The following is a 20555-nucleotide window of genomic DNA, read 5'->3' on the forward strand; positions in this document are numbered from 1 at the left end:
TTATTTTTCATAGTTTCCTGGGTACGGGATTCTTGGTTGAAAAGGTTTTTGTTTGTTTGTTCATTTGTTATTGTTGTTTTTTTTTTTTGTTATTTATTTTGGAGTGCTTGTTGGAGGCGGTCAAAGAGGACAGGACTGTTGGTTGGCCTGTGAGCTACAACTGGACATTTAGAGAATCCTCGCCCTTTCCCCTGTCTTTGGAAGGTATATGCTACACCAATCCTATGGTGGGAGCTATTTCAAGGACCATAGCCTTGGAGAGTAAAGTGTATTTGAGACCATCTGGATGGTGTTCATGACTAAGCCCAGTCATGTGCTATGTAAACTTTAAGATTTTGGTGAGAGGATCCAGATCTCTACTCATCTATTCATCTTGCAGCCAATCTAACTGAACTTTGTATGTGCTACTGCTTATTAAGTCTTCCACCTACCAATCTGGACTGTTCTGCCTATTTTTTCTTTTTCTTATCTCTTGTCCTCTGTGAGTACAGGGTCCAGTTTCCAACCCAAAAGCTCTATACAAAAAAATTTAAAAGAAGGAGTTTAGAGAGATTTCAAAATGGTAACAAATACTAGACCTAAGAAATTGTCCTGGATTCGACAGTGTCATAGTGATAGGGGCGAATAATAGATTGAGCTGGATTGATGGCAGAAATAATTGTAATTTTAGACTGTAGAATACTGTAGAACAGGTACTTCTCATGCCAAATGAATATTTTTTTTGGAGAAGCACAGAATGATTTGTGAGAAGTATACTATGTTGAGTTCAAACAGGCTAAGAACTGGTATCCTATTCATATATTCATAACTTTAGAAATACAAAAGTCACCAATTTAAGAAAAATGGTGTTTTGATAAGAAAGGGAACAGAAACGTGTCAGTCATAACTAAGGTTAGTGTTAAGGTTCAGGGTAGTTATAATAAAGATGCAGTTGATCGGTGTCACAGACAAAAAAATAGAAATGACAGTTGCTAAGGAGTGTTCGGTCTAATACGGAGTGTGTGACATAAAACAACCTGTTGGGTACAAGCATCAGAATGGACTAAGTTATGGGCCAGGCATAACACACCTCCACGAGATCCTGACACTTCATATCAAAGTAAGATATCTTTGCACAGACATTTCATATTCCAACCGCCATCTCTGCTTGGATGGAGCTGTCCTTTCTGCCACCTATAAGTTCCCCTGAAAAAATGGGTGGAGGAGTGAAAAACAGCCTGAATTTTTCTCCCCATGCCAGATTGCTTTTTACTTCCAGAGCTGTGTTCTTAGGAGGACAAGATTTTACCCAGTATGGGTCAGGATGAGAGGACATTTTCCTAACTCCTCAAATGAGCTTGTAGTTTAGTTTTGACCTAAAATAGAGACCAGTTGGGAAACATGTAAAAGACACTTGGAATCACTTAAATTAGTGTGGTATCCTGGAGAATCTTCCATGGTATTCTACTTCTTTTGAAATTAGGATGGTTGATTATTTTTTGTTGACAGTAACCAAAACAATACAATCCACTGGGACAAGGTGGCCATGCAAAATGAGATCATACATGGAAAATTTGGGAAAGCAACTGCTCCTTGTCTATTCTTGCCCTGGAGTGAAATAAGTTTAGTTTCCCTTTCATGGCTCCAAGTATAGCATTTCCAAGCCAGGGCTTGTCCTAGTTCTACAGGTGACATGATAATTCTGGACCTGAAGAGAGATTATCTAATGGAGTCTTTTCTCTTATAACAGTATAATGTGGGACACATCTCACAAACAGACTCACCCCAAAGACAGTCTGGTGAGGGTCTATTCCTCAGGCTCATTAACCGAGACTGCTCAAGAAGCAGGTGGGTGATGGGATGAGAGAGGATATTAACAAAGTATTATAACTTCCTTATAATTCCAGGCATTTTCCAGCAAAGCATACTTAGATACAGCAGACGTTATAAGACTAAAAGACCAATTTTATGAATCATGGGAGGTTAACAACGTTTAGATTTTTGGAATAATTTTTTATAATTTTTGATATATTTTGAACTGGAATTGTTTTTCTCTTTTTCTTATTATACCATTTTTTCTCAGTTTATGTGTTTGGGTGTTATTATGTGTTTTAATATATAAGGAATCTGAAATAACTCAAAATGACAATTATACTTCCTTCCTTTAAGTCATTTTTAACATTTTGGGACTCATTACAATTATTATGTCATAAAAGTGATGTTTTAAACATTTTTTACATGAATTCTATATTAGCATATTAATGTAAATATTTTATTTTATTCCTTTATAGTGGGTTCTAACATAGCAAAATTGTCTTGTTTACAAAAATTTGATCTGGGAATTCCACTTTCTGGCACTTATATAATATTTGCAGAAATAATGAAGATAGTACATGATATGTTGAATATTCATACATGAATATTACAAGAATGCTTAGTCTGCATGATTTCAAATTCCATTATTTCCTAAAATAAATTCTGTTTACATATTTTAAATATAGTAAATCATAAGATGTCCTTTACATTAATTTTGTTGAGATAGATTAAGAACAGAGCAACAGTTTGGCAAAATGGAAAGACAAAGCATTATCTTGTGATAAAATTTATTTTCTAAATATTGTGACCATGCTGTTTCTTCTGAACACTTCAAATTGTTATTTGTTCATTGGAACTTTTACTGACAAATGTGCAGGTAAACTATGATTTTATTATTAAAATCCATAACTAAAGTAAGTGAATTCATTTGGCATAGTGCCTTCCAGTGTGTATGCTCTAAAAGTATGAGAAAGAATTGGTGTAGGATAAAGAAAGATATGATGATAAATGTCATTGCTTATTTGCATGAGGACATCAAGCTCTCTTGGATTTCAAACAGTAAAAACCCTCTATGCCTCTGGATATGAAAAAATGTTAAGATTTCAAGAGAGAACTCATGTAAAAAAAAAGTCTACCCTTCATGCAATTAGGGAGGATTGTGTCAAGAAAGAGACAGCTTGACTGATTCTAATTAACATACTTAGAAAACAGAATATACTCCTCCAAATTCCAGTTTCACAATTGATGATATCCCTACATGTTAATTTTTTTATACACTTGATGTGACTCCCTTTTATTACTTTGTGGAACACACTCACAATGATAAAACACTTTGCAAGATCTTGGAATAAAAAAGTGTTATACTTTTCTGTCATCCTCTGTTGTGATGGCCACAAAGGCACACCACCAAGATTTTTACATTTTTCCAAAATTTATTGCATGATATTTCTGATAAAGCTCTTCCAGCATTTTTTCTGTCTCCTAATTCTGCAGTGATATTTCCTTCTTATGATTTTCCCCAGGGAAACTAAGAATTAAATATCTTGAAATTGCAAATCTCCTTGTCAGCAAACATAGTGGTTTCAGCTTTACCCTACTCTAAGATCCATTGCCAGACTACTACATGGATTTCAGTTATTCAATGACTTCTGATTCTTATATATATTAATGTGGGACTTGTACCTTTTTTAAAAATAAATTTTTATGGAACTAATTTTAATGAGAATGGTGTTTTCTTTTCCTGAAATTGGCAGCTGTACTTCTCAGGTAGAAACCTATTGCCACTGAAACAAAAAATATCCACTCATTTATTTATCTGCAATTCCAACAATCACTTTATGTGTTACGATGTCCAGTCATAGAGTATACAATGCTCTTCATATAATATAATGACATTGATCACTAAAATGATACTTTTTATTTGTATAGTAATAAAACAAACATATATATTTTTAAATTTTTTAACGTTTTATTTACTTTTGAGACAGAGAGAGACAGAGAATGAATGGGGGAGGGGCAGAGAGAGAGGGAGACACAGAATTGGAAGCAGGCTCAAGGCTCTGAGCCATCAGCCCAGAGCCCGACGCGGTGCTCAAACTCATGGACTGCGAGATTGTGACCTGAGCTGAAGTCGGACGCTTAAACAACTGTGCCACCCAGGTATCCCAAACAAACATAATATTTTATTGCACAGATAATATTCTGAAAACTATAATGGGGAGTGTGCCAATATCTTGTACTTCATAAAATAATGCAAATTTAAAATTGGATTATTAAAAATTTGGTAAAACAGATGTTACAAAATTTTGTTACTACAAAAAGCATTTTCATCTTACACAAAATAGTCCTTAAGTTCTTGAAAGTTATGTATTTTTTTTTCTTTCTTATACTCCTCTTTACTCCAGACAGCTGATCTAAACCCATAGACTTTATGATCGGTCTTCTGTCTGGTACATGTAACAGTGTTATTTTCCCCACCATTATCTGGTATTGTGTACATACTTTGGGACTTCCAATATTTATTATAGGCTGGGTAAAAGTCAATGCAAGAGCATAAATTTGACCTGCATTTTGCCTTCTGTGAGGGATCAGATGCAAGTCACTTAGCTCGTCCAGCCCATTATTGTCACATAGTAAATTGTCAGATGCACATCTGATTTTAAGTTCTCAATGTATCAGTTTGGATCCAATTATACTTTGCACTCTAGCCATCTATAGATGCCAGCCATAGATTAATTTTGTTCGAATTCTTCTGGGCCATTACTATATTATTGCAAATCCTAACATCTTTCCATCGTGGAGCTATAGGCTATTTTTTAAAAACAGAAAACACATCATTAAGTTTAAATTAAAGAGAAACAAAGATGACCTTTTGATATCTTGATGACAACTATCAGTTGTTTGGTTCTAGAAGTTAAATTAAATTTTCACATTTTGTACTGAAAGAAGTTACACTTTACACCCTAGTCCATGGGCACCATAACTAGTTTGTTGTCCAGACTCAGCCTTATTGAGCTGAAGAGCCTCCCTGGAGAAACATAACATTTGATGATCCAGATCAAAGATTTTGTCAGTGACATAGTCATTTACAAAATGAAAGATATGAATTAGAATGCAAAAAATGGAGAAAACTTGGTCTGAGATAAAAAAAAAAAAGTATTGTCAGTATAAGAGTCTCTTACCGTTTGCCTCCAGGATTGATGGGAGTGGGGGAGAGGGGAAAGTGGGTGATGGGCATTAAGGAGGGCACCTGTTGGGATGAGCACTAGGTGTTGTATGGTAACCAATTTGACAATAAATTATATATACAAAAATTAATTAATTAAATAATTAGAAATTTTCAAAAAGTATTAGAATTCTTATTTATGTTACTTTATTTATCTCTCTACATGATGTGCCATAAGCTATGTGTGGTATATTAATAAAATGATTCAGATATATTGTTAATAAGTAAATTTATCTGTAAGAAGTCTCTTATGCCCATATATTCTGTTATGGTACCGGGGCATGATCCTTTTAATGTGGAAAGCATTGTGACATTAAATGAATGCTTTCCTCTTGCTTTTCCTGTATACCACATAAAAATAGAACCCATCAATGCTGAGGTTGCAAATGTATTTTGGTGGCATTTGTCAGTTGTTTAGTTCTTATAGATAGGGTAAATGTGTCCCTTTTTAGATCAGGCTTATGAAGAAAATGTAAAATCCATTAAATCCACTACAAATATGTCCTTTATAAACTCCTGCTTGGGAGGCAATTTTAGAAAATGTTCAACCTCAGACATTAATTTCCAAGCATGAGCCAATAACATTAATACCAAACATTTCTGTATTGTCTCACATATTTATATGTATTGACCAGTATAATTATAAATGCCCTGAATATGTAATTGAACATTTTTCCACCTCAGAGTAATCTGTGAATGTGATGGTCTTTCATTATACTTCACCATACTTAAGCCGTATGGTTTAAGTTTTGTAAATCATGTATTAAATCATATTGATAAAATAATTATGCCTGCTTCCAGAAAAATAATATAAAATCTTAGGTGCAAAATTATTCAGTAACAAACTTTGTAAAAATTATGATTTGAGATATTTTGATAACCTTTAGAGGAAATATTTTACTCTTGATACCCTAGGTATTTTTCAAGGCATATGGATATAGACCTATATTAAGTAAAGTTTCAAAAAAAGGAATTAATACATAGTTATTTCTATGCAACTTCATGAGTGTAACACAATAGATAAATGTTGTTTTTATCCTTTTGATAATTGATAGTTGGGCTAGCATTTAACTCCTGAGATGAAAATAATTTACATTAGAGACCTCGGGAATGGAAATTAAACGGGGAGAGAATCAATTTGTAGTTGTGGGAAGATAATTTTGATACGGTTTGAGTTAAGGAGAATAATCTTTTCCCACAACTATTTTTGTGTCTTTATCGCCAGAACCTGGAAATATTTTGGATTTAATGGAAAATGGAATATAATTTTATGGAGGCTGGCAAGATTACTAATATCCTTGTTTAAAATACAGAAATTATGGGAGGCTGGGTCGCTCAGTCAGTTAAGCGGCTGACTTCAGCTCAGGTCACGATCTCATGGTTCGTGGGTTCAAACCCCACATCGGGCTCTGTGCTCCCAGCTTGGTACCTGGAGACTGCTTCAGGTTCTGTCTCTCTCTCTCTCTCTCTCTCTCTCTCTCACTCTCTCTCTGCCCCTCCCATGCTCAATCTATCTCTCTCGCTAAAATAAACAAACATTAAAAAATTTAAAATAAATAAAGTAAAATACAGAAATATATGGGATTGTTAAAATATGTCACATATAATCACAATGGACCACAAACTTGGGAGAATAAGAAAATTAGAAAATATCAAAGTGATGCAATGAGACAAAAACTCAATTTGGAAATTACTTTTTTTCTCATTATTTGCTTAGATTAGTCTTTCTTATTTGTAAAAAAAAATCAGTTTTCCTTATAACTATCTTTTTTTTGGATTTTATATGCACATCACTGTCATGGGTGCTAAAAAGTAAGTTAACATAAAACAAGAAAAATGTTTTGCAAAGAGGAGGACTCGGGTACAATAGGAATATTCATAATGGAAACCTTATGTAGGCATGACTGTGAGTGTGTTGGTGTTTGATATATACTAAAGTCATTTGGTCTAGAAAATATTGCTGAGGCAATTACTAAAAATAATGAGGTGAAAACCCTAATGGCTGTGAGGATTTTGACTCCTGAAGAAAGAACATTGGTGATAAGTAGTTTATTTTTTTCCCAGATATACAAAACATTTATTACTTATGTCATTAAGACAATCTCTGTTCCCTTATTTTTACCATTAAATAATGTGGTTTTTTTTTCAAGCTGGCATTGGACTTTCAGCCAACTTTTTTCTCATTTTCTTCCACATCTTCACACTTCTGAATCGCAGACCTAAGCCTACTGACCTGATCACATGTCACTTACCCCTTGTCCAAATAATGATGCTCCTCATGATACTGTGATTGTTGTATCCAGACCTGTTTAACTCACTGTTTTCTCAGAATGACCTCAAATCTAAGGTATTTTTCTACATGTACAGGGTGAGGAGGAGTCTCTCCATCTATACTACCTACTTACTGACCATGAGTCAAGCCATCACCATCAGCCCTAGCACCTCCTGTTTGTCCTGTTTTAAACATAAATTCACAAATTATGTGATCTATATTTTTGTCTTCTCATGGTGCCACAGTTTGTCTTGCAGTAGTTACCTGATCTTCTACACTATGGCTTCTTCCAATGTGAACCAGACACAACTGCTGTCTCTCAGCAAACTTTGCTCACTCTCCCCCATGAAATCTATTATTCATGAACTGTTTTCCACCTGAAAACATCTTGTGATATCACCTTTATAGGGATCATGCTTCGTTCAAGTGCATACATGGTAATTCTCTTGTTCAAGCCTCATAGACGGTCCCAGCACCTTCATATCACCAACTTCTCCACAAGAGTCTCCCCAGAGAAAAGAGCCACACACATACACACACACACACACACACACACACACACAATTATGCTGCTGGTGAGTTTCTTCGCGGTCATGTACTGGATGAACCTTATTATGTCATCATTGGCAATACTGTTTTGGGTGAATAACTCAGTCATCTTGGGTATCCAGAAGCTTGTGGTCAATGTCTATGCCACTGTCAGCCCTTCGGTGCTAATCATCTCTGATACAAGAATAACTAATATTCTCCAATGAAAATGTCATCCATTTTTAAAAAGTTAACGCTGCAAAAAACAAACAAACAAACAAACAAACAAAAAACTGGATACTTTTTTTTTTTACCCATTAAAAAAATGTGTGAAATAACAAAATAACACCTTTAATTATATTTGAATACTCTTAAAACCAATATTGCCAATGATGATATAGTTCTTTTAGTCCCATGTCCACCATTACGTTCTATTACCATACAGTGGAACTTACCCATTCATTTTGATTCTTAGACCTTTCTACAAGATACCTTTTCTTTCCTCTTGAAGTATACTATTAGGAAGCTCATATTTCTCTAAAGGATATCAAAATGCTGATTCCAATGGGCACATGCGCTCCAATGTTTATAGCAGTGCAATCAACAATAGCCAAGTTATGAAAAGACCCCAAATATCTATCACTGATGAATGGATAAAGAAAATATGCTGTCTATACCCCGGAATACCACATGTTGATCAAAACAAATGAAATCTTGCCATTTGTGAAAACGTGGATGGAATTAAAGTGTGTTCTGCTAAGAAAAATAAGTCAGTCTGAGAAGGACAAATATATAATTTCACTCATATGTGGAATTTAAGAAACAAAACAGATGGGTATAAGTTAGGAAAGGGAAAATAATGTAAAAACAGAGAGGGTGGCAAACCATAGGAGACTTTTTTTTATTTTTATTTTTTTTTGAAATTTATTGTCAAATTGGTTTCCATACAACACCCAATGCTCATCCCAAAAGGTGCCCTCCTCAATACCCATCACCCACCCTCCCCTTCCTCCCACCCCCCATCAGCCCTCAGTTTGTTCTCAGTTTTTAAGAGTCTCTTATGCTTTGGCTAATAAGAGACTCTTTAATACAGAGAACACATAGGGTTTCTGGAAAAGAGGTGGGTGGGAAATGGCTGAGTGATAGGCATTAAGGAGGGCACTTGGGATGAATACCAGGCATCATATGTAAGTGATGAATCACTAAATTGTACTCCTGAAACCAATACTGCACTATACGTTAACTAACTTGTATTTAAATTAAAAAAAAAAATAAAAAATATATACGTAACATGGGGGAAAGAAGGAGTAGAAAATTGCTGGGATAGTGTGTGTGGGGAAATAGGGAGCGGCTGGTAAAAAGGTGCAAACTTTCAACTATAAGGTCTGAGACTAATGTGAAACTTGGTGACTATCATTGATAACACTGTATTGTAAAATTGAAATTTGATGAGAGTAGAACTTAAATTTTGTATCAGAAAGAACCATGTGAGATGATGGATGGGTTAATTAACTAGATGATGGGATTGCTTTCACAATGTATATGCATATCAGATCACCAAAGTGTACACATTACATGTCAAACAATTTTGTCAGTTATACCTCAATAAAGCTGAAATTTAAAAATCAAGTCCTTAATGTTAGTCAAATTTCTTAGGCTTTTACTTTTTTTTTTTTTTAAGGGAGCAAGTAATTTATTTATTTATTTGTTTATTTTACTTTTATTTTTTTAAATTTACATCTAAATTAGTTAGCATATAGTGAAGCAATGATTTCAGGAGTAGATTCCTTAATGCCCCTTACCCATTTAGCCCACCCCCCCTCCCACAACCCCTCCAGTAACCCTCAGTTTGTTCTCCATATTTATGAGTCTCTTCTGTTTTGTCCCCCTCCCTGTTTTTATATTATTTTTGTTTCCCTTCCCTTATGTTCATCTGTTTTGTCTCTTAAAGTCCTCAGTGCTTGTACTTTTGAAAATAGTATTCTTATTTATTAAAGTTATTTAATTATCCAGTTTTGGCTTGAATGATAATTTGTATGGGCATCAATATTTTTTTTTCTTTCTTTTCTGGCAATACAATAGCTGTGGAGATTTTGCTCTCATATTTGTAGGTTTTCTATCTCTTTGTCTCTCACCCTCTCTCTCACACTGTTTTTAATCCTTTTTTCAACTTGTGGAGTTTCTCTGTTTTACTAACATATATTTTAATTATTTTATTTATCTCTCTTTGGCACAACTCTCTTCTAAATTCAAGTCTTCTTGTCAGGTGTTTGAACTCAAGAATTTATAATTCGCTATTTATTTGATTATTCATTTTTTATTTTACATATTTAGTGAAACAGTTGGATGTGTCTATTGTCTTATTCCTTCTCATGCTAGTATTCATGTTTCTACAACTAGTATGTACAAGTTGTACATGCTTTTGACTAAATTTTTTAGTCATTGAGTTTCATACTCCAGTTTACTCTTCCTCTCATCATCTCAGTCTAATTTAATCTTTAACTCTTATATATGTATTAAGTGTATTATGTCTAGAATTTTATTTTTTATATGACCATTGCCAAGCTTATGGTGTCTTGTTATTCCACAGTATTTTGATTTTCTGTTTTTCCTACATATTTTTTTTAACATTTTAAACATAATGCCAATATCTGACATTTATGTGACATCTAATTTATGACACACCATTCTGATTTTGTATTTTCTTATGGGCTTTATGTTTACTTTTTATTTATTTTTGAGAGATAAAGAGACACACCAAGAGTGGGGAACAGGCAGAGAGAAAGAGAGAGAGAGAGAGAGAGAATCTGAAGCAGACTCTAGGCTCTGAGCTCTCGGCACAGAGACCAATGTGGGGCTCCTACCCACAGACTGTGAGATCATGGCCTGAGTTGAAGTTGGCCGCTTAAATAAGTGTGCCACCCAGCGCCTTGGGTTTCAAAATTTTTAATTTGATTCTTACTTTTGGGAAATGTCACATTTGAAATTCAGTGCACTTGTTTATTCCATTTGCCCTGGGGGAAAAAAAAAGTTCAACACACATGAATTTTAAGTCCCAGTGATAAACCATTATCTGGAGGGAACACTTGCTTCTTAGACAACTCATCTAGATATTCCCTTGATGTATTTCTGCTCTAGAGGAGTTCTCATATTTACCTTCCAATTCTATTCAGCAGGTTTTAGGGTTCTTGTAACTTCTTGAAGGTTTTTTATTACCTACATTAAAAGATTAGGAAATAACTAGTATTTTACTTAAAAGCACATATATCCAGTGACTACACTAGTAAACTATTTCACAAAGATATTTTTGGCAGACAACAACATCTCATGACTCTCAACTTTGTATATTTCTGTAATTATAAATATATTTATAGTAATACTAATTTGTAGAATATAAATAATTTTTGTTAAGTTTTGAAAATTTATTTTATGTTTTACACAATTTCATGGTATGATATACTCCACTGTATTTAATATTACCTGTATATGGTCAGAATTAGTTATTTTCTTAGCATTATGCCACCATTAATATAGTTATTCACCTGAATTTATGTCTTTGACTTCAACGCTCTTTTAGCTCATGCCCTCCTTTCACTTCCAAGGTCATTTTGAAAAATCTCAGGTTTAATATTTATTTATTCTACAATATACTTAAAATTCTATTAACATCCTGTGAGATTTATGTTTTCAGGAAGTTAATTATGATTAATAGGTCTACAGCCATTATCATTAAAATGTATGCTTTTTATTTGAAAACAATGTGTATCCTATATTCACTGGTTTAAAATGTTAATATTTTGTATTTATCTCTAATTAAAGAAACTGCTTAACAAAGTCACTTGAAATCCTTTATATTTATTGTAGTATACAAAACAATTTCTTATCTATGATGGCTTAAATGTCATTTAATATGATAAAGATGTACCAAGTTGGCATCTTCCATAAATTTAAGTTGAACATTTTTAATTCAAGTGTCACCTAAATGTATAAAAGACTAGTGTCTAACAGACTGTATTTTCTAAGTTTGTTTTACCCATTGTGATTCATGAAATGTTTATTTTTATAACTTTCTTAATTTACTATGTCATTTTTCATTTGTTCTTATGGAAAATTTAGTATTAGGTCTAAACTCAATATTTATTTTGAAAAAAGAACCGGATCCTTCTTTTGTTTTGATAAAATCTAAATTCAAAAGACATTATTCATAAATTCAGTTTGTATTTCGCATCTATTTTGGTCACACAATAAACATGAGTGTTTATATTCATAACCTGTATCCTACAACAGTATAATCATTGGATCATTAATTGATTTCTCCAAATCATTATTCTCATGATTTATTATTCCTGATTCGTTTATGCCAACTGACTAGAAAATCATGAAACAAAGAATACTAAACATTAGCAATAAACACCTCGATATGCACAAGGTACAAAGATAAATCAAGAAATGAAATATCTGAATAGACATTTAGAGAAAGAAATATATAAATAGATTTATAGCAAGAAAAAGGATTAATTAAAAATAACTTCACAGACAAAAACGAAAACCTAAATGACTTAATTGGTAATTTTGCCAAATATTTAGTGACTAATTGATTCAAAGTCTGCACAAACACTTCCAAAAAATACTAGAAGTGGGAATACTTCCCAGGTAATATTAGGTGATTAGTATTACTCTGATTCCAAAAGCAGACCAAGGCATGATAACAAAAGAACATGACAGATTATTATCTCTTGAATATAGACTCACGTTCTCAAAAAGAAAGCAAATGAAATTCAGCAAAATACATACCAATTATACTCCATGAATTTTGAGATTATTTCACACATAAAACGTAGGCTAAACTTCCAAAAATCAATGTTTTCCAGAATGGAAAAAAAAAAAGGAACTAAAACTGCATTTTGTTACACATGATATGATTCTGTATATCAAATTTGTAGGGAGTTACCGAAATTTCACAAGAAATAATAAACAAGTTGAACAAGATGCAAGATACAAAATCAATATTAAATACAAACCTAAAATATATATTTATATACTAGCAATGAAAAAATTGAAAAGGAAATGAAAAATACATCCATAATTGTATTAAACAAATAAAAAACATTTAGAAATAACTTGAAGAAATGAAGTTAAGGTATTGAAAATAAGGAGATATAAATTTAAACCTTTTACAAGTAGGGGCACCTGAGTGACTCAGCTAGCTGAGGGTCTGTCCTCAGCTCAGGTTATGTTCTCAGGGTTTGTGAGTTTGAGCCCCACATTGGGCTCTCTGCTATCAGCCCAGAGCCCTCTTTGGATCCTCTGTCCTCCTTTCTCTGTGTCCCACGCCTTTCACGCTTTCTCTCTCAAAGATAAATAAAGCTTTAAAAGCTAAAGTTGTTGAAAATAAAATATTCTTAGCTACATAAACTTTAAAAATCAAAAAAAACTTAGAAAGACGTTAGATGTTTAAGGATAAAATTACTTATTATTTAAGAGTAGGAGGCCTCGAAGTTTGCCTTCTCCTTCAAACACAGCTAGATAAATGTTAAATCATTCTGGACACCCAGAAAATCAATTTGAGGACTTAGAGAACAAAACTGCAATTCTATAAGAATCATTCAAGATAGGAGATGCAAAGAATTGATTTCGTGTAGATAAGGACTGAGGGTGTTGAAGGTGTTGCAGATGGGAAGGAACCCTGCATACTGTGTCTACCACAAGACATTATAAGCAGCAGAGTAAAAACTCTGAAGATTTAGAAGTTCACCACCTTCAGGGTTATGACAAGCTCAGTGATACTATTTTGGGAAGAAGGGCAGAGACACTGGACTGGACAGTGTGGTCTGAGGATCTCCTGGGTCACACAGGGGAAAGGCTCCTCCACTTGGAGTGCATTTGAGAGTGGCAACGAGGCCTCTATGGGGACAGAAGGAAGGGTGGTGCCCACCTGCTGCACCATCCCAGACATAGGAGCAGCAGCTGGGGGTTGTGAGTCTTGGTACCAACTTTCTGCTCCACTTTGCCATAACTTATGAACCCCTGGGCGATTGAGCTAATGTTTTCCTGGGAATGGACAGGAAATAGCAGAAATGTATTGAGGTCCTCCCCCAGAATCAACACTGGACCACCGCACACAAGTCTCTAAAATTTGGAGTTTAGAAACCCAGCCTGGTGCCTGTGATAAAACAACTCTTACACACACAGGGTGAAAGTAAGGATCTGGTGGAAGCTGGGTACATAAGAAGGGTGATTATTTATATTCTTTAAGGACATACTGATGAGTGGCAGGCACAAGCTCTCCACCTCTGGGACAAGAGAGAGGGTGAGGGAGGAAGAAATAAAACATTCACTCTTTGCAGATGTCATGGTACTCTACCTGGAAATCCCAAAAGACTCCACAAAAAAAAAAAAAAACAAAAAAAAAACAACAGCTAGAACTGATACATGAATTCAGCAAGGTGACAGGAAACAAAATCAACATAAAGAAATCAGTGGCATTTCTATACACCAATAATGAAGCAACAGAAAGAGAAATCAAGAATCGACACCTTTTACAATTAAACCAAAAACTTTAAAATACATAGGAATAAACGTAACCAAGAGGTAAAATATCTCCATGCTGAAAATTATAGAAAGCTCATGAAAAGATTGAAGAAGACACGAAGTAATGGAAAAACAGTCCATGCTCATGGATGTAGAGAAAGAGGAATAATCTCTTTGCATGGCTTGTAGAAATTCAAACAGGTACAGCCACTCTGAAAAACAGTAGGGAGGTTCCCCCCAAAATTAAAAGTAGAACTACCCCACAACACAACAATTGCAATACTAGGTATTTATTGAAAGGATTCAAAAATGCTGATTTGAAAGGGAACATGCATCCCATTGTTTACAGCAGCACTATCAACAATAGCCAAATTATGTAAAGAACCCAAATGTCCATCACTGATGACTGGATAAAGAAGATGTGGTCTACATATATACAACGGAATATTACTTGGCAACCAAAACAATGAAATCTTGCCATTTGGAACAATGTGGATAGAAATAGACTGTATTATGCTAAGTTAAATAAGTCAGAAAAAGAAATACATCATATGATTTCACTCATATGTGAAATTTAAGAAACAAAATAGAAGATCATAGGGGGAAGGAAGGCAAAATAAGATAAAAACAGAGATGGAAGCAAACCATAATTATGAGACTCTTAAATACAGAGAACAAACTGAGCATTGTTGGAGAGGTATTGGGTGGGGGTCTGGCTAACTGGCTGATGGGCATTAACGAGGGCACATGTTGGGATGAGCACTGCGTGTTATATTTAAGTAATGAATTGCTAAATTCTATTCCTCAAATCATTATTAGAGTATGTGTGAACTAACTTGGATTTAAATAAAAATTTAAAGACTAAAAGAAATAATCTAAACTAATGTAAGAGAAATTATTAACAAGAGAGAAAGGGTGAAGTTATTTTGGCCTCATCCATTAAGACTAAAAAAACTCAGTGAGCTAAACATTGCCACCAACTGGGGACTGGAGCAAAATACACCAAACCCAGTCGCTTTATGCCCTGCAGGTGCATCTCTAAACAGGCAAGTGAGCATAAGACACAGTGCAACAGGCCCTTCCCACAGAAGACTAGCACAGACCACTCACATGCACCAAATCTACTGATCATAGACTGCTGCAAACCTTCAGTTTAGTGCAGATAGAATCTGCACAGAATATATATATTCTTTCATTATTTGGATCTACCTTATTTTTTAAAAAATTTTATTTTTAATTACTCTCCATTCCCAACATGGAGCTTGAACTTACCCAAGTTCAAGAGTGGCAAGCACACCAACTGACCTAGCCAGGCGCCCTAGATCTAGCTTCTTTAAGAAACATAACAAAACACTCCTAAGATCAAGCTTGCTTGCTTGCATGCTTTCTCTTTTTCTTTCTTTCTTCATTTGTTTCTTTTTCCTTGACAAAATGGCAAAACAGAGTAATTCACTGCAACAGATAAGAACAAGAAGTAGAAGTAATAGACATGGATTTAATCAACAGAGGTATAGGTAAAATACAGACATAAAATTTAAAGTGACAATTATAAGTATGCTAGCTTGGCTTCAAAAAAGAAAAGACTATAGAGAATCCTTTACAGCAGAGATAAAAGAGTTAAAATCTAGGCCGAAATTGGAAATTCTAGAACTGAAATGCAAACCATACGGAAAGCCATAAAAAGAGGGTGCATAAATCAGACGTATGAATCAGTGATGTAGAAAAGTATGCAAAATAATGAAGCTGAAAACAAGGGGGGAATTAATTATTTGGATCATGAAAGTAGACTGAGCAAACTCAGCAAATTCTACAAATGTAATCACATTCATATGAAGGAGTCCCAGCAGATGAAGAGAGAACCAAAAGGGCAGAAGGTTTACATGAGCAAATTATCGCTTAAAGATTCCTGAATCTGGGGGAAAGACACAGACATCAACATTCAAGAAACCCAGAGATCTCCTGTTAAATTCAACAAAAGCCAGCTATCACAAGACATATCATAATAAAATTCACAAAATACACAGTCAAAGAAAGAATCCTGAAGCCAACAAGGGAAAACAAGTCCTTAACCTACAAAGGAAAAGAGATCAAGTCTGCAGCAGATTTCTCCAAAGAAAGTTAGCAGGCCACAGTGGAAAGTCAGTATATATTCAACATGCTGAAAGTATGAAGACAAGACTACTTTATCCAGCGAGGCTGTCATTCAGAATGGAAGAAGTAGTTTCCCAGACAAACAAAAACTGAATAAGTTTGTGACCACTAAACAAGCCTTGCTAAAAAATATTAATGGGTACACTGTGTGTGGAGAAAAAAGCCCAAACAATAAAGACTGGAAGGGAGCAGAAAACATCACAGAAACACAAGCTTTACAGGTAACATAACGATATTAAATTAATGTCTTTCAATAATAACTCTGAATATAAATGCATTAAATATTCAGATCAAGACATAGGGTACCAGAATAGATAAAAATAAGACCTAGGTACATGCTGCCTAAAGAGACCCATTTTAGACCTAAAGACAACAGCAGATTGAAAGTTAGGGATAGATGGGGCACCTGGGTGGTTCAGTTGGTTAAGCCTCTGACTTCAGCTCAGGTCATGATCACATAGTTCATGATTTGAAGGCCCACATCTGTCTCTGCACTGGTGGCACAGAGCCTGCTTTGGGCTCTCTCTGCCCTTCCGCACTTGCATGCTTTCTCTCAAAATAAATACATAAACTTAAAAAAAAACATAAAGTAAGGTAATGGAGAACCATCTGTCATATGAAAATATTTCAAAAGAAATCTTCAATAGCCATACTTATATCACACATACTATACTTTAGAAACAGAGTGTAACAAGAGGTGAAAACTGGCATGATATAATAATCTAAGGGATCTATCCATCAGTAAGATTTAACATTTGTAAATAATTGTGTCCCCAACATGGTAGATACCATACTGCAATACAATACAATACACACTACAGTAATCTAGGAGACAGTGATAACCCACTTAGGGAGTGGACAAAGTATCGAAGCAGAAAATCAAAAGGAAACAATGACTTTGAATGACACACTAGACCACATGGATTTAACAGATATATTCAGAATATTTCATCCCAAATCAGCAGAATACATATTATTCTCAAGTGCACATGGGACGTTATCTAGAATAGATCGCATAGTGGGTCACAAAACCTCCCTCAACAAATGCAAAAAGATCGAGATCATAGCATGAATATTTTCAGACCACATCGCTATGAAACTTGAAGTTGACCTGAAGGAAGAATTTAGAAAAGCTACAGATATACGGAGGTTAAAGAACATCCTACTAAAGAATGAATGTGTTAACCAGTAAGTTAAAAAAATACATGGAGACAAATGAAAATAAGAATACAACAGTCCAAAACTTTTGGATTCAAAAAAAGGCAGTCCTAAAAAGGAAGTGTATTCCAAATCAGGCCTACCTCAAGCAGCAAGAAAGATCTCAACTAATCATACTAGCCTCATACCTAAAGGAACTAAGAAAGGAAGAGTACACAAAGCCTAAAGCCAGAATAAGGGACATAATAAAGACTAAGAAAAAATAAATGGTATGCAAACAAACAAACAAAAATAATAGCACAACAGGGCACCTGGGTGGCTCAACTGTTCAAGCGTCCAACTCTTGATTTAGGATCAGCTTATGGTCTCATGGTTGTGAGATCTAGCACTGCATAGGGGCTCTGCTGTCAGTGCAGAGCCTGCTTGGGATTCTCTCTTTCCTTTCTGCCCCTCCCCTGCATTCTTTGCCTCTCTCTCAAAATAAATAAATAAACATTTTTAAAAATACCAGTGGAACAGATGACTGAAACTAAGAGTTGTTTCTTGAAAAAATTAATAAGATTGATAAACTCTGAGACAGACTTACCAAAACAAAAAAGAAAGAAAATAAATAGATGAAATATTGAATGAAAGAGGAGATCAAAGCCAACACCACAGATATACAAATAATCATAAGATAATACTATAAAAAATTATATGACAATAGTCTGGCAATCTGGAAGAAATGGTCAAATTCCTAGAAACTCATAAAGTACCCAAACTGAAACATTAAGAAATAAATATTTGAGAAAACATATAACTAGCAAAGAGATGGAATCAGTATTCAAAAATTTTCCAATAAACAAAACTCCTGGTCCAGGTGACTTCCCACGTGAGTTCTACCAGACATTTATAGAAGATTTGACACATATTCTTCTCAAAATTTTCTAAAACTACAAATGGAAGGAAAACTTCCAATCTCCTTCTGTGATATGCTAGAATTACCTGAACTCCAAAACTTCACAAAGATCCTACAAGAAAGTAGAAATACAGACTAATATCCCTCATGAACATGGATACAAAAATTCTCAACAAGAGAGTAACAAATCAAATCCAACAGTCATTAAAAGAATTATTCACCATGATCAAGTGAAATTTATTCCTGGGATGAAGGGCCGATTCAATGTTCGCAAATCAATCAACGTGATAAACCACATTAATCAGAGATAAGAATCATATGATTATCTCAATATGTGAAGAAAAAGCATTCAAAAAAATACAGAATCCATTATTGATAAAAAAAAAAACTCAAAGAAGGAAATAAGGGGGCCCTGGAAGAAGATGGTGGCGTAGGAGGATGCTGGGCTCACCGCGTCCTGCTGATCACTTAGATTCCACTCACATCGGTCTAAATAACCCACAAAACCGCCAGAAGACTAGCAGAACAGACTCTCTGGAGCAAAGCATAGACAAGAGGCCCATGGAAGAGGGTAGGAAGGACAGAGAGGCAGGGCATGCTACACGGACTGGCAGGAGGGAGCCAGGGCGGTTGAGGGGCAGCCCGCCCTGCAAGGCAGAGCCCCCGAGTCTGACTTGCAAAAGCAGAGAGGAGGGACAGAGTGTGTTCTGCCAGCCAGTGGGACTTAACATCTGGAATGTTATAAGTCAACAGCTCTGCTCTGAGAGTGGGAGGGCTAGAGGACAATGGGAGGGAGAGGTGTTGCGCCCCAGAGGACAGAGCTCAGCTCAGCGGGGAACAAAGGAACTGGCCAGAGCCATCTCCCTTGCCCATCCCCCAGCCAAAATCCCAAAGGGAACCAGTTCCCATCACGGAACTTGGTTGCACTGCACAAACATCCAATGCTGTGCTTCTGTGGATCCATCCCTCCAATGGGTCAGCCTCCCTCTCGGTGCCACTGGGCCCCGCCCACAGTGGACAACCAAAGGGAAAGCAAGCTGAGCCTGCCCCTCCAGCCCCTGTGTACCTTGTGGATCCACCCCGGCTAATACGCCAGATCCCATAGAAGCAGCAAGACAAGCCTGGCAGTGTGCAAGTAGCCAAGACAGGGGCCATACCACTCCACAGTGAGTCCTGCCCCTGGGAGAGGGGAAGATAAGGTACACACCAATCTGATTGTGGGCCCAGTTGTGGGCTGGGGCAGACATCATGTCTGACTGCAGCCCTGCCCACCAACACAAGTTACTCCAGACACCACAGAGGAAGAGCCCTGCAGTTCCGCGCCACTCCAGGGACTATCCAAAATGACGAAACGGGAGAATTCTCCTCAAAAGAAACCCCAGGAAGTAGCGACAGCTAATGAACTGACCAAAAACGATTTAAGCAATATAACAGAAAATGAATTTAAAATAATAGTCATAAAATTAATCGCCGAGCTTGAAAAAAGTATAAAGGACAGCAGAGAATCTATTGCTACAGAGATCACGGGACTAAGAAACAGTCAGGAGGAGCTAAAAAATGCTATAAACGAGGTGCAAAATAAAATGGAGGCGACCACAGCTCGGTTTGAAGAGGCAGACGAGAGAATAGATGAATTAGAAGATAAAATTATGGAAAAAGAGGAAGCTGAGAAAAAGAGAGATAACAAAATACAGTATGAGGGGAGAATTAGAGAACTAAGTGATACCATGAAACGCAATCATATACGTATAATAGGGATTCCAGCAGAGGGAGAAAGAGAGAAAGGTGCTGAAGGTGTACTTGAAGAAATCATAGCTGAGAACTTCTCTGATCTGGGGAAGGAAACAGGCATTGAAATCCAAGAGAGACAGAGAGCTCCCTTCAGATATAACGAGTCGATCTTCTGCATGACATATCATAGTGAAACTGGCAAAATACAAGGATAAAGAGAAAATTCTGAAAACAGCTAGGGATAAACGTGCTCTAACATATAAAGG

The 20555-nt window shown here is 35.5% G+C and overlaps 1 pseudogene; it reads left to right on the plus strand.

Moving 5' to 3' along the window:
• Nucleotides 1-7430: 7430 nt before the first annotated feature.
• On the plus strand, nucleotides 7431-8047 carry LOC122212814 (annotated as a pseudogene).
• The last annotated feature ends 12508 nt before the right edge of the window (nucleotides 8048-20555 follow it).

This window comes from Panthera leo (genome assembly GCF_018350215.1).
Source record: "Panthera leo isolate Ple1 chromosome F3 unlocalized genomic scaffold, P.leo_Ple1_pat1.1 chrF3_random_Un_scaffold_30, whole genome shotgun sequence".
Classification (NCBI taxonomy): domain Eukaryota; kingdom Metazoa; phylum Chordata; class Mammalia; order Carnivora; family Felidae; genus Panthera; species Panthera leo.